A 26,218-nucleotide genomic window follows, 5' to 3' on the forward strand; every position below is an offset into this window, starting at 1 on the left:
TTAGTTTATAAATGAAAGCTTCCTGTTATCAAGTCTCAATAGAGTGGGGAGGTTAGCCTGAAGGCAAGGTCCAGGGTGACTTTCCTTTTCAAGAGAAACATTTCTAAGAGGAAAATGATCTATACAGTCAAGACAGAAAAGAAAATACCTAAGCAAGCACTGTGAAATATGAAAACAGAAAATTGGAGAACCAGTATGAACAATCAAGAGAACAAAGATACTGGAAACAGTAGCTTGAATTTCTAACTCACACATTTCTGGCTGCACATCTTCTTGGTTCCACTGAGTTGTCTGCAAAGCACTTAAGCACTAGTCAGTAAAGATGACTAGGTCAAAGAGGAACCAGGAAACATCAAAAGCAGTCTCAGTTCTGCAGGCACAATGGAAAACTTGCAGGATTACACACATTCATCTTCCTCTCCACTGTCCTGCCCCTTTGGAGATTCTGAGTTCAACAATAATGACCCATCAGTATTCATTTATAAATTCATATCAGGAGGGAAATTGTAAATAAAAGACATGTCATATAGAAAAGGAAGGAAATAATCAGCAGGAATATAGGTCTTCCAATTGACCTCCCAGACACTTTGGTAATTGACCTCAAATAATAATCAACGTTGATCCATTTTGCAAAGAATTCAAAATAAACACTAAAACTAGTTTGAGACTTTTATTTCTGGCAACATAGCATATCAGATATGCTGAGAAACCAACCACACTGAATGATATATAAAGATGCTGAGCAGTATATTCCTAAAGTCTTTTGGCTTAAATAAAGGGAAATCTTCAGAATAAAAAAAAAAGTAGAACATGAGTTGTAAGACAAGGTTTTAATAACCACATCCAGAATACAAGAGGCAAGGCCACAGATCCACATAACACAGAGAGATGATCATAAATCTCCTACATTATGCTGAGTCTCCATGTTTCCAAACCTTCTGTGAAACTGTAAACAAAAAAAATTCATCATCTCATAGGGGGAACTGGTAGGAAAATCATCTTGCATCTAACTTCAAGAAAGAATTAAACCAAAATCCCAAAATCTCTCATGAGAATGCCTAATCATTCACATTCCATCATATTGCCTTCACACCCAAATTCAAGCAAAGAATTTGGTTTAAAGGATTTAGGTTGACAATGCTTCCAGCAATCTGGAAAAAGGAAATTCAAATGATCTCTGGAAATATACTCTAGTAATGTGGGACTCAGGAAATGTCTACACATAAATTCCCAAGGAAGAGAAGCTCATAGTTAAAATGAAAAAACAAATACTAGACACGAGTCCATATATAATAGTTATATGCAGAAAATATTTAAGGAGCTGAAACTAGAAATGGAAAATATGAGATAAGAAAAAGACACAATAAAAAATTACCATTCAAGTTGAAAAAATAAATAAAATATATATATATATGAAGTATACACACTCAGAGATTTAGAATGGAAATTCTAAATGGCATAAAAGACACAGATGGAAAATCCATTAACTAGAAGACATAATTATGCAAAATACCCAGAATAAAACACAGAGAGTCAAAGAGACATATGAAAGAAAATCTGATACAGGTAAGACAGACTAAGAAGTTCCAACATAAATTTCTATTCTAAGTTCTAAATGTTGGAAGTAAAGATAATTTGAGAAGTAATATTCAAAGAAACTGGTTGAGAACTTCTCCAAACTGACAAAAGACAAACAATCTCAGGTTTTATATATATATATATATATCTTAGGAAGTGTAATTAAAGGATATCCACTCCTAGCCAGGGAAGAAAAGATAGCTGTTTTTTTTAAAGGTATCTGTGTCTAGCCACATATAGATTCTTGAATTATTATCCAAGAATTAATTATCATTCAAAGGCCAGAGTGCAGAGACGTTGAGAATGGACTTGTTGACACAGAGGGGGAAGGATAGAATGAGGTGAAATGAGAGTAGCATTGACATCCATGCTACCATGAGTAAAATAAATACCAGTGGGACGCTGCTGTATATCTCAAGGAACTTAGCTCGGTGCTCTGTGATGACCTAGAGTGGTGGGATGGGGGAGTGGGAGGGAGGTTCCAGAGGGAACAGATATATGTATACGTATGACTGATTCACATTGTTTCAGAAACTAACACAACAATGTAAAGCAATTATCTCCCAATTAAAAATAATTTTTAAAAAGTAGTCAATGACCTTCAACAAAGGACCAAAGGCAACACGTTGGAGAAAAGATGATCTTTTCATCAAATGGTGTTGGGACAACTGGATGTCCAGTTGCACAAAAGTGAATCTAAACACAGATCCTTAACAAAAACTAACTCAAAATGGATCACAGACCTAAATATGAAATTCAAATATAAAAAATACCGAGAATATAACATAAGAGATAACATTGTCATAGGTACAGTAATGACTTTTTAGATATAATACTAAAGGCAAGATCCACTGAAGAAATAGTTTTTAATTTTGTCAGAAACTGCTCAAAAAATAAAATCTTTATGTATTAAGAAAAATAATTATAGTGATGTCGATATCACAGACACACACACGCAGAGAAACTCACCCAGGTTGAAGAGACCTTGAGAGCAAGAATGTTACATGCTGTGTTCATCTTTTTTTAGTTCTAAGCAGGCACTCTGGATAAAAGTAGATCTGCAATCATTAGAATTTAATCGGTGAACTATGTCACAATTTTGGCATTCTAACTCAACCCCATTTAACTTGTGCGTGTATGCATACTCAGTCACTCAGTCATGTCTGATTTCTTGAGACCCCATGGACTGTAGTTCACCAGGCTCCTCTGTCTATAGAATTTTTCAGACAAGAATCTTGGAGTGGGTTGCCTTGTAGAGTGAGCCTATACAGAAAAGCTCAAAAGAAAATATGAAAATTATGGAACAAAATATGAACAAGCTTGTACTTAAACCACTGTCATTCTCTAGTTATTAATATAATCACTAATTAAAACATTTTTAAAAGATATTTGGATGTAGTTTCTAAAGAAAATGTAGTCTATCAATTAAGCATACTTGAAAGCAAAAGCTAGTAAGATGTTGTGGAATCTGGGGTTGTGGAGGCCACTTAAAAATAATATTTTTTACGGACTTATAACTCTTCAGAACCAGCTCTGGCTAGAGTAGCTCTTAGAAGCACTTACTCTTTCCCGTAAGTCAGAGAGTGATGTTTCTCTGTCAAGGAGAGTACCAAAAGGGCATTTTTCTTCCCCCTTGAATTTGATGGGAAGTTAACACAGATTGACGATGGGTCATCTGAAAATGCTTGTCTCTTTTATTTTCAATTTTCCTGTGTGGAAATTGCCCATATTTTGTCTGTTTGTTCATGTTCCATGCCATTTTGAGTATCTGAGACTGTTTCCGTGAAACACTTAATGTCCAAAAACTGTGGAGCAATGTTACCATGTTTCAAGACTTCATCATGTAAATATTTTACCACAGTCAGTTATAAAGCCATTATTACAAATTAGTTTAGTGTGCCTAGCAAAAAATCAATTACATCAGAAAATAATTATACACTTATAATATATGGCTGGTCCTGAAATTTTTGTTCTTATAGATACCATCATATTTTAAATATTTATACCAAAGAAATATACTCCATGTAATAATATAGATATGTGGCCTATAACTCAGAAAAGAACAATGAAAATTATATGAAACTGTTCCTCAGTCTTTTATTGCCATTGTTTTGAGTGCCATCATCTTTGAAAACATATGGATATCATACATGTACTTCATTAAAAAGGAATTTATAAATAAGTGATGCAAAGTTAAAAAGAAACTTCCAGTTACTGTTGTTTTGTCTTCTAAGTTTAAGAAAGCAGCAGTTTGAAAGAAATGCTGTGATCTTATTTTACATTCAGTCTCTACCTAAAATTTTGGAATTTTACAATCATCAAAACTCTTTGGTTATTACTCAGTGGCTCATAAATGGCATTTCAACACATTTCTTAGGGACAGATTGATTTCTAATTAGGGAACATATCTGAGGTTGAAATCATTTGTGCGTGTATACTTGCACATATATTCCTGCTTCAATTCATAGAACAAGAGCACTGGACATTGATCTCTTTAATGCTTATGTCTACATAATTCTGACCAGGTCTTAACAATTTCTGCCTTGATTTTCCCATCAGTACAATAAAGGAAACAAGACATAACCACCAAATTATCCTAGTGAGTCTCCCTCTCATTATATTTCATAGATATTTTGGTTAGGAAAATTCCTGAAACACTTAGACATAGTATATTCAATATATTCAGTCCTGGAGAGAAGATAGGGGAAATAGTAATTTCGTGTGCTTGCTCTAATCTTTAAGGAAAGCAAGTTTACAAGATAGCAAGTTTACAAGATACACACATCTCTGTACCTTTGATACATTCTATGATCCTATTGCTAGGGTTCTAGTCTAAGAAAACAATTAGAGATGTTGTTAAATGGTCATTACCATAATTCTTGATGGTAACAAATGACTGAAGTACATTTTGAAAACCATCACTCTAAAAATAATTCTAATACAAATTGCCAACACAATCAGATCCTACTCAAAAATATCAGAAAAAAAATAGATAAGAAATTTTAATCAGCCAAATCTATAGCTCATATGGAAAATCAGACATCTAAGAATAGCCAGAAAGATTTCTAAAAGAGAGGAGTAATGGGAGAGTACGTGCTTTTTCAGATGTCCAACCGTGTTAGAGAGATATAAGCATTAAAATATGTTAATTTGGGGGACTTCTCTGGTGGTCCAGTGGCTAAGGCTGTGCTTCCAATGCAGGAGGCCCGAGTCCAATCCTTGGCCAGGGGACTAGATTCTGCATGCCACAACTAAGGGTTTGTACACTGCAATCAAAAGATCTTGCATGCCACAACTATTTATTCATTGTGTGCAATTTTTATTACCTGTGCATGTGGCATTTTCATAATAAAATTATTTAAAAACAAAAAGTTCCTTGTACAAAAAAAAGGGCACCAAGTGCCCTATATCCTGCTCAATAAATCCTGACCGCCAGAAAGTGTCCAAGTCCAGAAGCTGGGAAAGCTCAGAAGTCGGATGAATCCTAACTGGCTCAGGCTGTAAGTGCAGAAAGTTGAAACAAAGCTTGTCATCTGGGGAATAAGTTTTGAAATACTGACAAAACTAGAAAGCATAAAAATGCTGAGTAATTGTGACATCCCCATATATGTACAAAAATTAATAAAGAGAAACCATTAAAAATGGAGTCAGGAAACTCTGCACAGGGAGCCCTCATACACACCATTGCAGTTTAGTTTACAATTCTACTTTAATTCTCCAGCCAGAGAAAGGTTTTTTCCTTGCCAAGCAATAGGCCAGTCTAGAGGAGATGCAGCAGTTCAGGCAATGAGAACCAAGTGCTTCCTAAATTCTTAGTTTCTTCCAGCGAACCTTTATTTAGGACAGCCCCTCCTGACTTCCCTCTTTTCTCTTAAAAGCAAGGTCCCCTTCTTTGTTCTAGGATTTGCCTACAGACCTCCATAGCTTGCATTTCCTGAATTGGCAATGTCTCTGGCTATTTATGAATAAATTCATTTTGCTGGTGAAATAACTAGTGATTTTATTTGTAAAGTCGACATACGCTTCCGGAGCATCTCTGATTCCCATCTAAAAGGAATAGGATTACAGAGGCTATTTCTAATGGCCTCTGAGTCTTCAGAGGGTCATAGCATTTAATCTTCTGCATTTGATCTACTGTGCATTGTTTGTAATACAAGAGAGTGAAAATGCCTTATGGTTCTTCACAGCCCAGGCAAATATTAAAACCAAATAAAATTACCTGGAACTGGAGATTGCCTAAGATCAAAAACTCCATGGCTCTTGAAGACACTCTGTCTAAAACTTTTTTCAGACTTCAAAAATCATGACTCTTTTTATTGTCCAGTTCTGAATAGACACAGGTTCTGGACCGAATTCCCAACTCTATTATTTTGAGGCATTGTTTTATGATGGATTACTTAACATTTCTATATTTTGGTTTCTTTATCTATAAAAATCAGAAACAGTAACCGTTTGACATGTTTATACTGTGAGTAAAACATAAGATGGGCATAATTATCATCATAGAATAAACTGACAGTAAAAGTTAGCAGTTTTTAGCCTTAGTATTAATTTTGGAAATCATTTTCTAATAGGAAAACTCACCTACATTTTAGGCATATAATTTTCACATTTCTTTTAAATGCAGATTGGAGCGGGTAAGATGGTTTCCTTTTCAGTCTGTCAACTCTGTATCTCTACCTATTCATAGTTGAAGGGAATGCAGCAGATGATTGCTGCTTTGTAATATTATGTGCCCCCACTGGGAGAGGCCAGAATCTTGGTGATGGTTAATGCTGAGTCTGACATCCAGTACTTTCAGTGGTTATCATCAATACCATACTGCTCCGTTTCTCAAAACTGCTCCAGGCAGCTTTTAGTTTTCTCACCAAATGTCTAATAGTTTTGGGAAACCACACATCCTGGACAGGCCAAATCGCAGTATTTTGTTCTACTGTCCATATGAGTACCCTCCAACCTGCCAGGTCATAAAACATAAAAAAATAGGGGCATCACATCAATAGCCTAATGTTATGGAGAAGGGAAATGATAATTTATCGAGGGCTGAATGAATTATTGAGTGTAATTTATTGTGCCAATACATTTTACATGTGTCACCTCATTTAATCTTCATAAGAATACTTAAAGGCACAAATTATAGCCCATATTGTAAAGAAGAGGCAACTGATGGTGAGAATGTTTCTATTTACTGTCACACAGATGGTTAGTGTCAGGACTGAGATTCCAACCCAATTTTACATGGTGGCGCTATTTATTCTTTATGTATTTGTGCATGGGAAGATATGTATTATTTTGGATCTAATCCTGATTATAGCCAGAGAAAGCTGTGAGAGAAGAAGATGCACAAAGCATTCAGTTTACTTCCTTGGGCTTGGCAGGGGATAAAGGCATCACAGTCTTTGTTGATCCATTCCACTTTCTCTGGATATTCCTATCAATCAATAAGATACGTCTGCACACTGCAAAATGCGAGGCCTTTCATGATTAACATGGTATTACCAGTGCTCAAAATATAATAATAGCAAAAATGCATTAATTAGACCATTTTCAAAAGGATGTGATTATCCAGATCTTTTAGAAATGCAATTGTGGAAGCAGATGCCACACAGTTAATGATTAACAGTGCCTTTGCTTACCAGCAATTATTTTTTTCTCCCTGGAAGCATGCTGATTAGCCAAAGACACTCAGAGTCTGGCTCCCATATAGAAGGCTGAGTCTCCAGCCAAGTTTCATGGCAACTCTGTAAATAACAATATGTCCCACAGACCAGATTCCTAGCCTGCAGGCACCATTATATCACATTTCCCAGCCCTGTGCATTGGCAACTGCCCACAGACTCAGAGCTTGGAAGAAAGTCAGTTGGAATTGGAAAGAACTTTCTGGCTTTGCTAAACTACTACTTCAAATAAGTGAGTAAGTTGCTATGAGAACTATATTTCTAGGTAGCCAGGGGATCTCCATTTCTCTGTTGCTATTGGTATTTTAGTACTTACTAAGAAAAACTGAACAAAGTTGTCACTCTCAAAGACTCAACATGAGCAGATCATAGTCAGGACTCAGAGCTTCTATGGACAACTCTTTGCAAGTTAATTAGCCTCTCTCACATTTAGATGTCACCTCTGGAAAGGTGGGTAATAATAGAGAGTATCGTTGCTTTGAAAGTTCATTGTTAATATGTAAGAAAGTATTAGCTCAGTCTGGGACATATTTGTGTAAAATTAAAATTTTTATTGGAAGGATGGATTCTCTCTTCAAGCCTCAATTTCCCAGTTTCCAGAAGATGAAGGCACTTAGAAAACCCAATTAGACTTTCAAGGTTTTAGTTGATTTTAACACTATCATACCTTGACTGTTTCTTCTGCCTGCCTTTCTCCATATGTCTGTTGAATTGCATTCGCCCAGATGGCATATATTTATAAAGCAGTTCACATGTTTCAGTTACTGCACTAGCCATTACTTTCACATTTCCTCCTTAAATTACCTCCAGACACCCTTGTTGTATTCTAGGGCTGAAAGAATGTCTTCAGAAATATACACTATTACTATGTAAGGTGAGCTTTACACTAATGCTATTTAATTAACTAAAAATATCCCCATATTCCTCCACACTTTACATTATAAGGAAACCAAGACAAAGGTTTTAAGTCATTTACTTATGTTCCTATACTGGAATAGGCCAGAATTAAGACAGGACATTAGGTCTCCTGACTCTAATTTTTGATACATTAAATGCATAGAAAATACAGGAAATGCATTTACCATTTTGTTCACCTGAAATGGAGTATTTATGAGGGACCTAATGGAGGCTGTCTATGCCACAATTTACTTCCTTTTTTTAGTAATAATCAACTAGGGGACAGCAGCAAATTTTCTAAAATAATTTAAATCTTCTTCTAAAATGACTAAATCAAAAGATTGAATTTCCAATCTTATGAGAACTTATCCAACCATAACAAGTGGATGTATAAATAGAATGCCGATACCAGAGCCCCATAATGTCCCTTTATCTAACCTGTTTCAAAAGCAGAAAGTTTCCCTTTATAAGAGGTTTGAGGGTCCCACAGACCATTTTTTTTTTTAACAGAATGTTGAATTCTGATTGAATTGTTCCATTTGTCAGTTGTTTCCAAGAGGCTTGATCACTTTCAAAGGAATGCCTCTGTCTTATTAAAGATTACAATTCAGATCTTAGTTTTGTTTAATTCCATTGGCTAATTATCTCCAGTTTCGAGTATGTATTTTAAAATCCAAATTCCGAAGTCTATACCACATTTCAGAGAACTGCCAGATAGCATCCCCAAGACAGCTCATTGTACAAAACTAGAAAGATCATCTTTTCTTAAATAATTTAGAAACTCTCCCTAACTTCCTCCTCCAACAATGGAAAATTCCCAGTGGTTCAAGTTTAGAATTGTAATGTTCCCTTTGTATGCAGGAGTCAATCTATCTTCAAATCCTATCACTTTTAACTTCATAATCTTTTCCCACTTGATTACCCTTGAGTCTTCTACAGTTCCTGTTCAATCTCAAGTAGTCTAGTTTAGCAAGAAGAGTCTTCTGTCTGGGTCTCAGGCTTTTTTTTTTTTCCTTATCCATCTTATGTTTTGTTCCTTTCTGTCTCAAAAACAATCTCTTCCAGGTGTCTACAAAAAAACTTCACAAGCCTCGCCTATCATTCAAAGCTGACAACAGTCAGATACCAGATTACACTTCCAAAATTTCCATCTAAATTCCATGCCTTACCATCCTTCATTTCCACCAAATGCTTTCCCATGCCTATGATCTTCCTTCTGGTATAGCGAGCTTTCTTATCTCATGTCTCTAACATATTTATTCCTCCAAATCCAGCTTTAAGAAAATGTTTCCCAAACCAACATTCCAGCCACCACATTCACTTCCCACCAAGACTGAAAATTATCTTATCTAAATCAAAACTATCAAAGTCCCTTTTTAAGGTAATCATGGATTCATCTGCTAAGTGACTTTTTGTGTCACTTGTATTTTTAAACACTACCAGAGTCTTGAGAATAGGAAGTATCAACCATAAACACCTACCCAAAGGATAAATGACTAGATGATACTAATAACCAATGATAATATTTGCTGACATACATTTTATAATTTGCTGTATGTAGGCACAGAACCGTTTCACTGAACCATCACTAATATTTTTTGAAATAAGTGTTGTTATTATCTCTGTGGGCTTTCCTAGAGGCTCAGATGGTAAAGAAACTGCCTATAATACAGGAGAACCAGGTTCAATTCCTGGATTGGGAAGATCCCCTGGAGAAGGGAATGGCAACCCACCCCAATATATTCTTACCTGAAGAATTCCATGCACAGAGGAGCCTGGTGGGTCCATGGGGTCGCAAAGAATGGGATACAATTGAGCAACTAACGCTTTCATTTTCACACGTTAGTTATCTCTTTAGATTAGGAAACAAAGTTAAAGAGTTTAAGTATTTGACCATAAGTATTAAGTATGTGACAACAAAATGTATATTATTTCCATTCCATTTCACTGTCTGGCTAGGATAACAAAATTTTAAACCCAGTCATCTAAAAGACTTTTTCAAAATGGCATGGTAACAATTTTTTAAAAATTCCCTGGAGAGTTGCCTTCAAGTCATAGGACTACATAGAAATTAAAAAACACTTACTCCTTGGAAGAAAAGCTATGATAAACCTAGGCAGCATATTAAAAAGCAGAGACATCATTTTGCCAGCGAAGGTCCACATAGTCAAAGCTTTGGTTTTTCCAGTAGTCGTGTATGGACAGTTGGACCATAAAGAAAGCTGAGCACAAAAGAACTGAAGCTTTCAAATTGTGGGGCTGGAGAAGACTCTTGAGAGTTCCTTGGACAGCATGGATATCAGACAAGCAAATCCTAAAGGAAATCAACCCTGAAGATTCATCGGAAGGACTGATGCTGAAGCTGAAGCTCAATACTTTGGCCATCTGATGCAAAGAGCCAACTTATTGGAACAGACTCTGATGCTGGGAAAGACTGCGGTCAGGAGAAGGGGCTGACAGAGGATGAGATGGTTGGATGGCATCATTGACTCAATGAACATGAGTCTGAGCAAACTCTGGGAGATAAGGAAGGACGGGGAAGTCTGGTGTGCTGCAGCTCAAGGGGTTGCAAGGAGTTGGACACTACTGACCAAGGGAACAACAGCAACATAGGACTATTAATTATCCCCAGACAACAGAGACAGAGAATACTTTCTTTTGTCAGATGCTACTCTGCTACCTGTGGATAGCACACCTACCCAGGATGACAGCAGCAGTCTTTTCCACCATTATATTTCACTTCTCACAACTTCACTTCTTCAGGTGGACAACTCCACCTGAATTTGCATAAAAGCTCAACATACAAACATGTGTTTCCCTTACTAGGATACAGATAACTGGAGATGCAGACAGCTATTATGTGTCATCTTCAATCCCAGGGCCTTGTCTAAAACCTACCTCACAGAAGTCAGGTCTCCTGGTAAACTACATTTTTCTTAAAGAAAAAGGAATTCAGATATTTTAAAACAAATCTTATTTCTCAAAAAATAATATAAGTGGTTTAAAAAAATTTTTGTTGTTGTTCTATAGCAGTTTCTGTCAAATGACATAATCTTTTGATAACATTCACAATCTTCCAACAGATTTAAAGAGAAATTAATTTAAAGAGTCTTGACCTTTACAAAGAGAATACATCATATCTGCATTATGTGTATACCGTGGGTGTTAGTGAAAATTTCCTCCCATTGAATTTATAAAAAGTTTTCATTATCTATTACATCTTTAAGTATCTCAAAGACAGTTATATATAAAAAGATAATCTACAGGCACAGAGATTTTATTATATACTGTACTCATCTGTAATTAGATAAGATTTCCATATCACTATGGGTTTATGCTCATCATTCTAAATCTCATGAAAAAGTAAATAAAGGATGAATAAACAGAGGTATCTCCAATGCAACTGGCATCCACAGGAAAGGTTCAAGAGAAAACCACTTATCCATTCATTCAAACATTTAGTCAGTATGTGGATGCTTGGAGCTAAGAAGAGGAAAAAGAAAGCACAGCTCCTGTCCTGAAAGATGTTTACATAACTAGGGAAAATAGACATAATTAAGGAAGACAAACATAAAAATGGAGCTTTGTGAGCATGTCTTGTAAGGATAGGAAAAATGGAGAAGCAGACTATTTCTATCTCTCAAGTTCAGTGGCTAAGTAATTCACTTTGAAACCAGCCAATGTTTAGGTGAGCATATAACATGCTATGAAGGTGGGGAGCAATAATGACTTTATTAATGAAAATATAAACTAAGAAATATAAAACATCTTTGTAAAATGGGAACTAGCTTTTAATCAGTAAACTTCCTCCTCCTGCCAGAATTCTTAAAAATATTTTAAATTCAGATTGAATGTTTGCTATAAGCAGCCCTTTCTAATTCTTGAACCTCAGGGAAAAGAATATAAGTCTCATCCTTTGCTAGACTTAAAGTTTTGAAATGTCTATGAGGAATCCTTATTTTTGAGTTGGTTTTAAGGTTGTTTTTTTTTTTTTTTTTTGATAACTACCTCAAGTGATAAATCAATGGCTAGTGTAAAAATTAATGATTATTCACAAATGTGTTAATGAAATCAATCAATGATAAGCTTATTTAATTTCATACTTTGAATCTATTATATTCCCATTTATAAAATCCTCTCTGTAACCCTCAGTATTTAAGATGAGAAATCAATTGTCTCATCTTCCAGCTGAAGCAGTTTATGAATTGGATATTTTTGATGGTTTCTTGAAACTTCAATACAATCCAGAGGTTTTGGGTTTTGCTTGCTTATTTTTGTTTTCTATGATTTCTAGGCACTGTGAATAATATTTTACTTCATCCACTAAAAAATCCCCTGGAATTACTCTCTTATTACTGATGAATACAATGAAAAGTAAAAGTGAACAGTGAAAGTCGCTCTGTCTTGTCTGACTCTTTGTGACCCCATGGACTACACAGTCCATGGAATTCTCTAGGCCAGAATACTGGAGTGGGTAGCCCTTCCCTTCTCCAGGGGATCTTCCCAACCCAGGGATCGAACCCAGGTCTCTTGCATTGCAAACAGATTCTTTACTTCCCTTGCTGAGCCACAAGGGAAGACCAAGAATACTGGAGTGGGTAGCTTATCCCTTCTCCAGGGGATCAATCCTAGGTTAATCCTTTCCCCAAAAGCTTCCATAGCTAGTAAGGAAGAATAAATGTTGGGAATTTCCACATGTTAGAAGTAGGGGGCGGTTGGTAGTGATAGTTGAATTGGAGAATGAAAAGGAATTTAAAATAGTTTATAAGGGATTAAAAAATATTATCATCAGAGAAAACACTTGTAAGAAGAGCTATAAAATATATAAAATCTTAAAACAATTATATGTATTTTTGAAATTCTTAAAAGACTATTATTTCAAAAAACTGGTTTGAGGGGAGGGCCATCAGCTGTGTGTCTACAGCACATCACTTGACAGAGGTGTGAGGGATGACTAGATGTGGGAGATTTCAGTGATTCCAGGACAAAACAGAAGAAAGGGCAGGCACCTCATATTCTTAATTGAGACTGACCATATATATACCCCAGTTTGCCACAGTCAGTCCCAGCTTACACCTGTCATCAGGTTGTATTATTATTAGCACCCCTTTCTCTCTCCAAAGTGCCCCTGCTTAGATGATAAATTGTATAGTCACCCTACTAATTAACAAACTAATAGAACATATGGTAATGTTCACCGTCCTGGAATCTCAAGCAAATCTCACCAAGCCACCTGTCTTTGTCCTTGATTTAGGCACAGATGCAGTCTGGTGTCAGAGGTATCATTGCCTCCTAGGAATTAGAAAGTCAATGCCGAATAATGGCCACAAAGTAACAGAAGGTCATCAGAGACCATGAAAACTTTAAAGAGAATGAAGTAGATACAGTTCCACTCAACATGCCCTGGACAGATCCCATCCTCCACCAGAAGAAAAGCAAGATGTTGAAATGAAATGCAAACTAGCCTTTAGGAGAGTAAATTCTGAAAAGCTGCCAATGTACTAGAATGAACACTTTGTTTTCATTTCTAGAAGTAATTTGGGGAATTTGGAGATGACTTTAGTTTTCTATTTTGTTACTTTGATAGATAAACAGATAGGTAGGTGGAGTTAAACATTCAAAGGTAAAATGATTATCTGAATGGAAAAATGAAGTCTTTCTTTTATTTCCCACATGAAAAAAATTCCAGTATATTTTATTGCTCATAAGAAAGGAGAAAAAAATCATTGAATATTTAGGGAATTTTATTTTCTCCTCTTAGAATGATAAAAAGATAGGAGGCGTCTCCTTCTAAACTTCCAGTACATGACATGGACATGGGTGAATAGCAGGCAAATATATTGTATGGAAAATCATAGATTTAATGCATGTCTTTACCATTTTTCCTTCAAATAAGCTCCATGTTCAACTATCCTTATGCCAAAGTTTTTATTTGGAGATACATGGATGGGCTTTAAAATATCTATGAACCTCATGAAAGTGTCCTAAAAATTCCATGGTCTGTGTTGTAAATGTTTAGTGTAATAACTACTCTTTCAAATTAACATGAACCATAAAAAGGGCTTATACCATATGGGATTTAGTCAGGATTCTGAATACTGCCCAACATGAAGATAGACAGGGTGTGATTTTTTTTATGAAGATGAAAAAGGAAAAAGACTATCCTAATAAAGCATCCTGGTCTAGAGGAAGGAGGATAGACTTCAGATTTAACAGCTTATGGGCTTCCCAGGTGGCGCAGTTGATAAAGAACCTGCCTGCCAATGCAGGAGACACAAGAGATGTGGGTTCAATCCCAGGGTCCGGAAGATCCCTTGAGGAAGAAATGGCAACCCACTCCCGTATCCTTGCCTGGGAAATCCCATGGACAGAGGAGCTTGGTGGGCTATAGTCCATGGAGTCTCAAAAAGTCAGACACAACAGAGCACACACATACACACACGTTTGCAAATCCCCTATTTGCCTCACAAACCTCAAGATCCCCATTTCATGGAGAAGAAAATGCAGTACATTTCTAGTCATTCTTTTCCACAAATACTCCCCCTTTTCAAGGATACATATATGAGTCAGTGAATGAAAATGGAAAATTTAACCTTCCGCTCTCTAGCACAGTTCATGAATTCAGCAAGCTTACTAAAGAAATGGAATGTTTGTGACAATGATTAAGGAATCTGTGCCAAACAAGTTCTAAAAAAGAACTTTTTTGTCTTCAAATAAAAATACTTTTCCTTCCTTGGTGGTGGAGGGAGTTTATTTGTCTGAAAATATATAATGACATCTTATTAGGTAATAGCTGGTGCACAGGACCTGTCACTTATAACCTTATTCTAAACTAATTAAATTATCAGTCTTCTTTTATTACTCTAAAAACAAAACACAGTCTCTGTGCTTGTTTCTGGTCAGTTCTTAATAGGAAGAATGTGAAGTCATTTATCTTTTTCAGAGTCCCCTCAGCTATATCTACACTACTTTCCTACAAACGTCTGAAGATTTTTAATTCAAACCTACATTTAGCAAGATATATAGCAGCCTGTTTGACAGCAGCTGGGCCACACACCACGACAAGCACCATAAAGAACGTTGAGTGTTGCCATAAGAAGAACAAGTGGCATCTTGCTCTTTCTAATCCTCAGAAATTGAGATTTAATCCTGTTTGATGTTTGAACACTGATACTCAACCCAAATTTGTAAAAGTTGCTCTTATTTTATCTTTGGTTTTGCTTGAGAGTAGAAAATGTTTGCAATAAATTTAATCCAGTCCTGTTCCAAACCAAAATTTTAATTACTATCTGAATTTTCCAACTATTTTGCTTAGGGTTCTCCTAGAAAACAGTTTCCAGGTGGTCTTTTTTTCAGGCTTGGTTATGAAGAAGAAAGGTAAGTTTCTTAATCTCAAAGACCCCTATTTTATTTTGCAAATCATCAAGAAGGCAGTAAAAATTTTATTTCCTATATCTCTTAAAGAGTACTGTTACAGGCCGTGTGGTGAGGAGGGTTAAAAAGGAGCAATAGTCCTAAAAACTCAACCATTTGTAATGTGGGAAAAATTCAGTGTTTCTCAGCAAATATATATATATATATGTAATATATGTATATACATATATACATATATATTAATTATATTACATATATATGTAATGCACATATACATTTATATGTACATATGTATATATACAATTTTATTAGACAACATATACAAATTTTAACTCTTTCTGTCTATATAAAATCTTTCATTTCACAAAGTTAGAAGCTCTTTGAAAATATATTTTCAACAAAGGACTTCTATCTAAAATATATAATTAATCCTTACTAATTAATTCTAAGACAGGATAACCCTAAAGAAAATATATGAATATATGCTTCATAAAAAATATACCAATAAACATGTGAAAAGGCTCTCGGTATTATTTCATCAGAAGAAAATGCAAATTAAAATCACAATGACATACTACTTCACATTCATCATGAGAACTATATTGAAAATTTTTTTAAGTTAAAAAGCATAAAGTATTGGCAAGGATGTTGAGCAATCAGAACTTTCAAATACTGCTAGTGGTACTCTTGCCTGGAAAATCCCACGGACGGAGGAGCCTGGTAGGCTGCAGTCCATGGGGTCGCGAAGAATCGGAAACAATTAAGCGATTTCACTTTCACTTTTCACTTTCATGCACTGGAGAAGGAAATGGCAACCCACTCCAGTGTTTTTGCCTGGAGAATCCTAGGGATGGGGGAGCCTGGTGGGCTTCCGTCTATGGGGTCGCACAGAGTCAGACATGACTTAGCAGCAGCAGTGGTAACATAAATGTGGAAAAATACTTAGCAGTGACTACTATGTTGAATATACAGCTGTTCCCTTCTCCAAGGGATCTTCCAAACCCAGGGAATGAACCAAGGTCTCCCACACTGCAGGCAGATTCTTTACCAACTGAGCCACCAGGGAAGCCCATATAAGTAACTATGACCCAGTAATTCTACTTCCGTGTATGTATGCTCAGTTGCTAAGCCACGTCTGACACTTTGCAACCTCATACTCCCAAGTATAAATTTTTAAAAAGATGTGCAAATATATTCACCAAAAATACCCTAGCACATGTTCATAGGAATGTTATGCAAACTAGGAAAATTTAAATGTTCATTAACAGAAGGAATAATAAATAAACTGTGGCATGTTTGTACAATAAAATGACTTACAGCAAAGGAAATCAAATGTCAACAACCACACGCAAAAAAAAAGTTAAGAATGATAACACCATCATATAAAGTATAACAAAAGACTAATATAATCTATGCTGTTAGAAGTCAGGATAATAATATAATGTCTATGCTTGTGGAGGGGAAGGATTATTGACTCTAAGAGACCATGATGGGAAGTAGTGTTCATGCAGGGCTGGTAATATTCTGTTTTCTTATCTTGGGGCTAAATACATAGGTGTGTTCTGTATGTGTAAGTTCAGTAAGCTGTATATTTATAGTATGTACATTTTTGAATGTATATTATATTTTGATACATTTTTTAAATTAAAAAATAATCACTCCTTGAAGTAAGTCAGAGAAGAGAAATACCATAATACATCCCTTACATGTGGAATCTAAAAAGAAATTATAAAAATGAACTTACTTGCAAAATAGATTCACAGACTTAAAGAATGAACTTGTGGTTGCCTGGGGGATGTACTGGGAGGAAGGATAGTCAGGGAGTTTGAGATGACGTGTACACAATGTTATATTATAAATGGATAACCAACAAGGACCTACTGTATAGGACATTCAGCTCAATGTTATGTGGCAGTCTAGATGGGCTTGGAGTTTAGGGGAGAATGGATACAGGTATATGTATGGCTGAGTCCCTTTGCTGTTCACCTGAAACTATCACAAATTTGTTTATTGGCTACACCCCAATACAAAATAAGAAGTTATTTTAAAATCACTCTTTTTCATTTAATTTACATAAAGTATCTGAATACTAGCTTGATAGTTGGCTAGACATATATTTCTACTTCATGAAGACAAAACCAAAGCTCTTAGACCAAAGAATTTTGCAACCAAGAGAGGCAGCTTACCCAAATACTAGCTCCCTCCTTTTCAGTAGTTTTAGGCAGGCTTCTGGGCTTCCCTGGTGGCTCAGCTGATAAAGAATCCACCTGCAATGCAGGAGACCTGGGTTCAATCCCTGGGCTGAGAAGATCCCCTGGAGAAGGGATAGGCTACCCACTCCAGTATTCTGGCCTAGACGATTCCATGGACTGTGTAGTCCATGGGGTCACAAAGAGTAGGACACAACTGAGTGACTTTCACTTCACTTCAGGTAGGCTTTCAGGGTTCTATTAATGCTAATATTAATAATGGTTCAGCTTCTAACAAAATTTGCATTATACATTTTATCATACTCAATTATATCCATGGGGCATGGCATGCTGGCATCTGAACTACTAGAAATGTATAAACATTAAAAAGTGGGACTTTGGTGTCAGAGAAAACCTATTTTGAATTCTAGCTCTGTGGTTGACTCACATTAGGATATTGTGCAAAATTACTCAACCTCTCTGAGCTTCACTATCCCCACCTGTAAAATGAGAACAATCATCTATCCACATGGCAGGTAAGAATTACATGAGACAAATTATGGAAAAGAGCCCAGGATCTGGCTTTTACTTAAAAGCTCAATATGGTACATAGTTTTGCCATTACAATTATTATGCATATAATGTGTATTGTTGTTGTTATTGTTTAGTTGCTAAGTCATGTCTGACTCTTTTGTGACCCCATGGACTGTAGCCCGCCAGGCTCCTCTGTTCATAGGATTTCGAGGGTTGCCATTTCCTTCTCCAGGTGATCATCCTGACCCAGGAATCGAATCCATGTCTGCATTGGCAGGCGGGTTCTTTACCTCTGAACCACCAGGGAAGCCCATATATTATGTATAGTCCATTAAAATCATTATGTATTACTCGAATCCCTTTTGAATCTAACTTTCAACCATGTTTTAAAAGAGGGAAAATAATATTTTCTCTCTCTCTCTCTCTGTCACACACACACACACACACACACTTGTCTATTCATTCAACAAAACTTAATGAACATCAACTATGTTTGAGCACTGTTCTGGATGCTGTAGATAACAGCTATGAATCAAAGAGGCACAGCCTTGTTCCAGCAGAAGTTTTAAACCTGGGTATGTATGTAAAAAGACAATTCCAAAGAATGCTCAAACTACCGCACAATTGCACTCATCTCACACGCTAGTAAAGTAATGCTCAAAATTCTTCAAGCCAGGCTTCAGCAATATGTGAACCGTGAACTTCCTGATGTTCAAGCTGGTTTTAGAAAAGGCAGAGGAACCAGAGATCAAATTGCCAACATCCACTGGATCATGGAAAAAGCAAGACAGTGCCAGAAAAACATCTATTTCTGCTTTATTGACTATGCCAAAGCCTTTGACTGTGTGGATCACAATAAACTGTGGAAAATTCTGAAAAAGATGGGAATACCAGACCACCTGATCTGCCTCTTGAGAAATTTGTATGCAGGTCAGGAAGCAACAGTTAGAACTGGACATGGAACAACAGACTGGTTCCAAATAGGAAAAGGAGTTCGTCAAGGCTGTATATTGTCACCCTGTTTATTTAACTTATATGCAGAGTACATCATGAGAAACGCTGGACTGGAAGAAACATAAACTGGAATCAAGATTGCCGGAAGAAATATCAATAACCTCAGATATGCAGATGACACCACCCTTATGGCAGAAAGTGAAGAGGAACTCAAAAGCCTCTTGATGAAAGTGAAAGTGGAGAGTGAAAAAGTTGGCTTAAAGCTCAACATTCAGAAAACGAAGATCATGGCATCCGGTCCCACCACTTCATGGGAAATAGATGGGGAAACAGTGGAAACAGTCTCAGACTTTATTTTTCTGGGATCCAAAATCACTACAGATGGTGACTGCAGCCATGAAATTAAAAGACGCTTACTCCTTGGAAGGAAAGTTATGACCAACCTAGATAGCATATTCAAAAGCAGAGACATTACTTTGCCAACAAAGGTTCGTCTAGTCAAGGCTATGGTTTTTCCAGTGGTCATGTATGGATGTGAGAGTTGGACCGTGAAGAAGGCTGAGCGCCAAAGAATTGATGCTTTTGTACTGTGGTGTTGGAGAAGACTCTTCAGAGTCCCTTGGACTGCAAGGAGATCCAGCCAGTCCATTCTGAGATCAGCCCTGGGATTTCTTTGGAAGGAATGATGCTAAAGCTGAAACTCCAGTACTTCGGCCACCTCATGCGAAGAGTTGACTCATTGGAAAAGACTCTGATGCTAGGAGGGTTTGGGGGCAGGAGGAGAAAGGGACGACAGATGATGAGATGGCTGGATGGCATCACTGACTCGATGGACGTGAGTCTCAGTGAACCCCGGGAGTTGGTGATGGACAGGGAGGCCTGGCATGCTGCGATTCATGGGGTCGCGAAGAGTCGGACACGACTGAGCGACTGATCTGATCTGATGTATGTAAACAACTGTCATTTATGTAATGTAAAATATATAACAAAAGCAGCTTCTGAGAAACTACTATATTGAATTATCAGTCAATTTCAACAACAAGGACTATTCATAAGCAGTCATACTCCTGTAGAGATTAGGAATTTTAGTCTACCACTGAAATGGAATTTATATCTCAATATTTAACTGTTAATCTTCATCTTACTGCTATATATAACATAACAAAATGTCATATTTCTTATATATATTATATATAACAGTAAGACTGAGTTAATATTAATCTAGAATTAAATATATTATACATGATATTATATTATATATCACATATAAATATATAACACAAATAATATACATAATGTAACATGTATGTGATGTATTAACACACATGATGATATAAAGTATAATACATATTTATATATATATGATTGTCAATAAATTTAGTTCCAGTAAGCCCACAAAAAAATGATCCCTGACATCACTCTACTACATTGATAACTTATGTCTCATGTTATTATTCTTTATACATCATAGCATGAAGCCTAGAACATGATCAGCACTGCAAATGCTGTTAAGCAACTGTAAGAAGTTTGCACTGAAAAACAGCATGATGGTGCCTTAGCTTGATTTCCAATATCCATCAGCATCCTCTTTTGTAAGAAAATGAATTGTGTCTTGATAAACTCTGAGCTTCCAAAATGGACATTCTAACATTAACATTTCCTACTGAAAACTTAAGGCTTAAATATATGTATGTTGGCTGGAGTCTGATATTTTCAGGTAATAAGTTATTTTCCATCTAACTCTACTTTGCCTGGATAACTTCTACCATGTTGGAGATAGGTGGGAGGGGAAAAAAGAGCCTTTTCCTAAGATTTTGCTGAGATGTGAAATGCTGAATAATCACAACACTGAATCAGAAAATTAACCAACCCATAATTTAGCATACACCCATCCTTTTTATTTTTACATCATTCTTTCTGAATAGCTTTTAAAAAATCTGTTGCAGTGGATTTTTTTTTCCAAATGCTTATTATGTCATCTAAATTCTGATAATCTGTTGTAGGCTTTTAAACAACATGTCCAGTATCATGAACCTATACTAATACCACAGGCAGAAAATATTAACCATACAAAAAAAAACTGTAGTGAAAAATATATATATGATCACATTCAGTCAGCACAAATATTTTAAGTAACGCATAGGAAGGATGTTATGAAATTCATCATCCATGGCTTTTCTCATACATATATTTGAAAATGGAATGGTACTGGTTGCCCTGGGAATTTGTGTCACGGTGTGTTATGTAGTTCATAACTTTCTGCTCTGCCACACTTTTCCACCTACAAAGAATTCTCTAATTGGATTGTCAGTCACTTATACATTACCTTCTGCCTACCTGGTAAATGACACATTCCCATTAACCATTTTTATTCCTTATTTCTATTTTTTGAATATTGACTGCCTTTGGCTCTCTCTCTCGCATGCATATATATCCTTCCACTTATAGATTGCTTCTCTTATGTTAAAATAGAGCCTAAGACCTAACTGTGGAACACTTGACATTATTCAGTCAAGAATTGTTTAAAAGCAAGTAAATGGAATTATATATACATATATATATATATATATACACATATACATATATATGTATACAGTCCATGGGGTCACAAAAAGTCAAACATGACTGAGCAACTGAACACACACATATTTATGTATGTATATATATACACATGTATGAATTTTTTTTGGCCATACCACATGGCTTGTGGGTTCATAGTTCTCCAAAAAGGAATGAACCCAGTCTCCCAGCCATGAGAGCAAGGAGTCTTAACCAATGGACTTCCATGGAATTTCCAACGAGATGCCATATTTAACAGAGCAAGCTAGCATTTAGCATTTTTGGAATCCCTATTAATAATAATAATTACATAATGTGATCGGTGCTGAAGCTTCAGTTTGATGCCTTGAGTTATTTCACTTTTAACTCTCTCTTTCTTATTTCATTGTGCTTTGCTTTATTATACTTTATAGATATTACATTTTTTACAAATTGAAGGTTTCTGGCAACTCTTTATCATGCAAGTCTACTGGGGCCATTTTTCCAATAGCATTATTGGTCTCCCGCATTGCAGGCAGATGCTTTATCCTCTGAGCCACCAGGGAAACCTATTTTTTAATTAAGGCATATATATTGTTTTTTTAGACAGAATGCTATTGCGCACCAATAGACCACAGTATACTGTAAACATAACTTTCATATGCACTAGGAAATTTAAAAATCCATGTGTCTTGCTTTATCATAACACTCACTTTATTGCAGTGGTCTAGAACAAACATCACAGTATCTCCGAGATCTGCCTGTATATCTAATAACATAAGACAGATTTACAGAATCCTAAAGGAAACATTAACAACTGTAGTTACAATGTTGTGTTAATATCTGCTGTGTAGCCAAGTGATTCCATTATACATATATATGTGTATTTTTCATATTCCTTTCCAGTATGGTTTATCACAGGATATTGATTATAGTTCCTGTGCTATGTAGTAGGACCTTGTTGCTTATCCATCCTGTATATAATAGTTTGCATCTGCTAATCCCAAACTTTCTTCTCTGATACTTGGATTTGCAACTTATACTGCATCCACATTGGAGCTAAATAAGAAATAATGCAAACATTTAAGCATACACAAAAGGAATTATTCCTTTAAAGAAGCAGCAGTAGAAATTCTTTCCAAGTACTTGGAAACAGGAAAACAAAATTCCATGACCATAAATATTGCCTGGAACCATGACAAGAAAAGGAGCATAACAGAAAAGTCATTAGTCATTCTCAAAAAAAGATCTTTCTCTTAAAGCAAAAGTCAAAACTAAATTTTGATACCTGGTCATATAGCTCCACTTAATGAATAGATCGTTGCCCTGTTTTCATGATTCACTTTAATTTTCAAAATTTCAAGACATGTGCATATTTTTCCTCATACATTCAGTCACATAATATGGCTCCAGCAAAGAGATTGGCACAGCCACAAACCCTTCACTGAAGAATACTTGCCCTTCTCTTGGAAAAGTCTTTATCTTTCAGGTTTGCTCAAGGATCTTGATAGGTAAAGATCATTCAAAAGCCAGCAGATTATAATTAAAAAATCCTAAAGATCAACATGATGACATATGCAAAGTAGTTTGTATCTTCCACAACTTTCCTAACAGTGGATTAATAAACTCAAATCAGTCAGTTCAGTTTCTCAGTCATGTCTGACTCTTTGCAACCCCATGGACTGCAGCACGCCTGGCCTCCCTGTCCATCACCAACTCTCAGAGTTTACTCATATACTCATGTCCATTGAGTTGGTGATGCCATCCAACCATCTCATCCTCTGACTTCAATCTTTCCCAGCATCAGGATCTATTCCAATGAGTCAATACTTCACATCTGGTGGCCGAAGTATTGGAGTTTCAGCTTCAGCATCAGACCTTCCAATGGATATCCAGGACTGATTTCCTTTAGGATGGACTGGTTGGATCTCCTTGCAGTCCAAAGGACTCTCAAGAGTCTTCCCCAACACCACAGTTCAAAAGCATCAATTCTTCAGCTCTCAGCTTTCTTTATAGTCCAAATTTCACATCCATACATGACTAATGGAAAAACCATAGCTTTGAATAGACAGACATTTGTTGGAAAACTAATGGCTCTGCTTTTTAATATGCTATCTAGTTTGGTCATAACTTTTCTTCCAAGGAGTAAGCGTCTTTTAATTTCATGGCTGCAGTCACCATCTGGTCACCATCTGCAGTGATTTTGGAGTCCAAAAAAATAAAGTCTGTCACTCTTTCCACTATTTCCCCATCTATTTGCCATGAAGTGATGGGACCAGATGCCATTACCTTAGTTTTCTGAATGTTGAGTTTATGCCAACTTTTCACTCTCCTTTTTGTGAAAGCACTTTCATCAAGAGAATCTTCAGTTCTTCTTCACTTTCTTCCATAGGGTGGTGTCATCTGCATATTTGAGGTTATTGATATGTCTCCTGGCAATCTTGATTCCAACTTGTGCTTCATCCAGTCCATCATTCTCATGATGTACTCTGCATATAAGTTACATAAGCAGGGTGACAATATACAGCCTTGACATACTCCTTTCTCAATTTGGAACCAGTCTGTTGTTCCATGGCCCATTCTAACTATTGCTTCCTGACCTGAATACAGATTTCTCAAGAGGCAGGTCAGTTGACCTGTTATTCCCATCTCTTTCAGAATTTTCCACAGTATGTCATGATCCACACAGTCAAAGGCTTTGGCATAGTCAATAAAGCAGAAATAGACATTTTTCTGGAATTCTCTTGCCTTTTCAATGATTCAGTGGATGTACGCAATTTGATCTCTGGTTCCTCTGCTTTTTCTAAAACCAGGTTGAACATCTGGAAGTTCATGGATCACATACTGTTGAAACCTGGTTGGGAGAATTTTGAGCATTACTTTACTAGCGTGTGAGATGAGTGCAATTGTGCAGTAGTTTGAGCATTCTTTGGCATTGCCCTTCTTTGGCACTGGAATGAAAACTGACCTTTTCCAGTCCTCTGGCCACTGCTGAGTTTTCCAAATTTGCTGGCATATTGAGTACAACACTTTCACAGCATCATCTTTTAGGATTTGAAATAGCTCTACTGGAATTCCATCTCCTCCACTAGCTTTGTTCGTAGTGATGCTTCTAAGGCCCACTTGACTTCACATTCCAGGATGTCTGGCTCTAGGTGAGTGATCACACCATCGTGTTTATTTGGATTGTGAAGATCTTTTTTGTATAGTTCTTCTGTGTATTCTTGCCACCTCTTCTTAATATCTTCTGCTTCTGTTAGGTCCATACCACTTATGTCCTTTATTGTGCCCATCTTTGCATGAAATGCTCCCTTGGTATCTCTGATTTTCTTGATGAGATCTCTAGTCTTTCCCATTCTATTGTTTTCCTCTATTTCTTTGCATTGATCACTAAGAAAGGCTTTCTTATCTCACCTTGCTCTTCTTTGGAACTCTGCATTCAAATGGATATATCTTTCCTTTTCTCCTTTGCCTTTCACTTCTCTTCTTTTCACAGCTATCTGTAAGGCCTCCTCAGACAGCCATTTTTCCTTTTTACATTTCTTTTCCATGAGGATGGTCTTGATCCCTGTCTCCTGTACAATGTCACAAACCTCCGTCCATAGTTCATCAGACACTCTGTCTATCAGATCGAATCCCTTGAATCTATTTGTCACTGCCACTGTATAATCATAAGGGGTCTGATTTAGGTCATACCTGAATGGTCTAGTGGTTTTCCCTACTTTCTTCAATTTAAGTCTGAATTTGGCAATAAGGAGTTCATGATCTGAGCCACAGTCAGCTCCCAGTCTTGTTTTTGCTGACTGTATATAGCTTCTCCATCTTTGGCTGCAAAGAATGCAATCAATCTAATTTCAGTATTGACTATCCGGTGATGTCTGTGTGCAGAGTCTTCTCTTGTGTTGTTGGAAGAGGGTGTTTGCTACGGCCAGTGTGTTTTCTTGGCAAAACTCTATTAGCCTTTGCCCTGCTTCATTCTGTACTCCAAGGCCAAATTTGCCTGTTACTCCAGGTGTTTCTTTACTTCCTACTTTTGCATTCCAGTCCCCTATAATGAAAATAACATCTTTTGGGGGTGTTAGTTCTAGAAGGTCTGTAGGTCTTCAAAGAACCATTCAACTTCAGCTTCTTCAGCATTACTGGTTGGGGCATAGACTTGGATTACTGTGATATTGAATGGTTTGCCTTGGAAATGAACAGAGATCATTCTGTCGTTTTTGAGATTGCATCCAAGTACTGCATTTCAGACTCTTCTGTTGACTGTGATGGCTACTCCATTCTTCTAAGGGATTCCTGCCCACAGTAGTAGATATAATGGTCATCTGAGTTAAATTCACCCATTCCAGTCCATTTTAGTTCGCTGATTCCTAGAATGTTGACATTCACTCTTGCCATCTCCTGTTTGACCACTTCCAATTTGCCTTGATTCATGGACCTGACATTCCAGTTTCCTATGTAGTAATGCTCTTTACAGGA

Source organism: Bos mutus, chromosome 18, assembly GCF_027580195.1.
Source record: "Bos mutus isolate GX-2022 chromosome 18, NWIPB_WYAK_1.1, whole genome shotgun sequence".
Classification (NCBI taxonomy): domain Eukaryota; kingdom Metazoa; phylum Chordata; class Mammalia; order Artiodactyla; family Bovidae; genus Bos; species Bos mutus.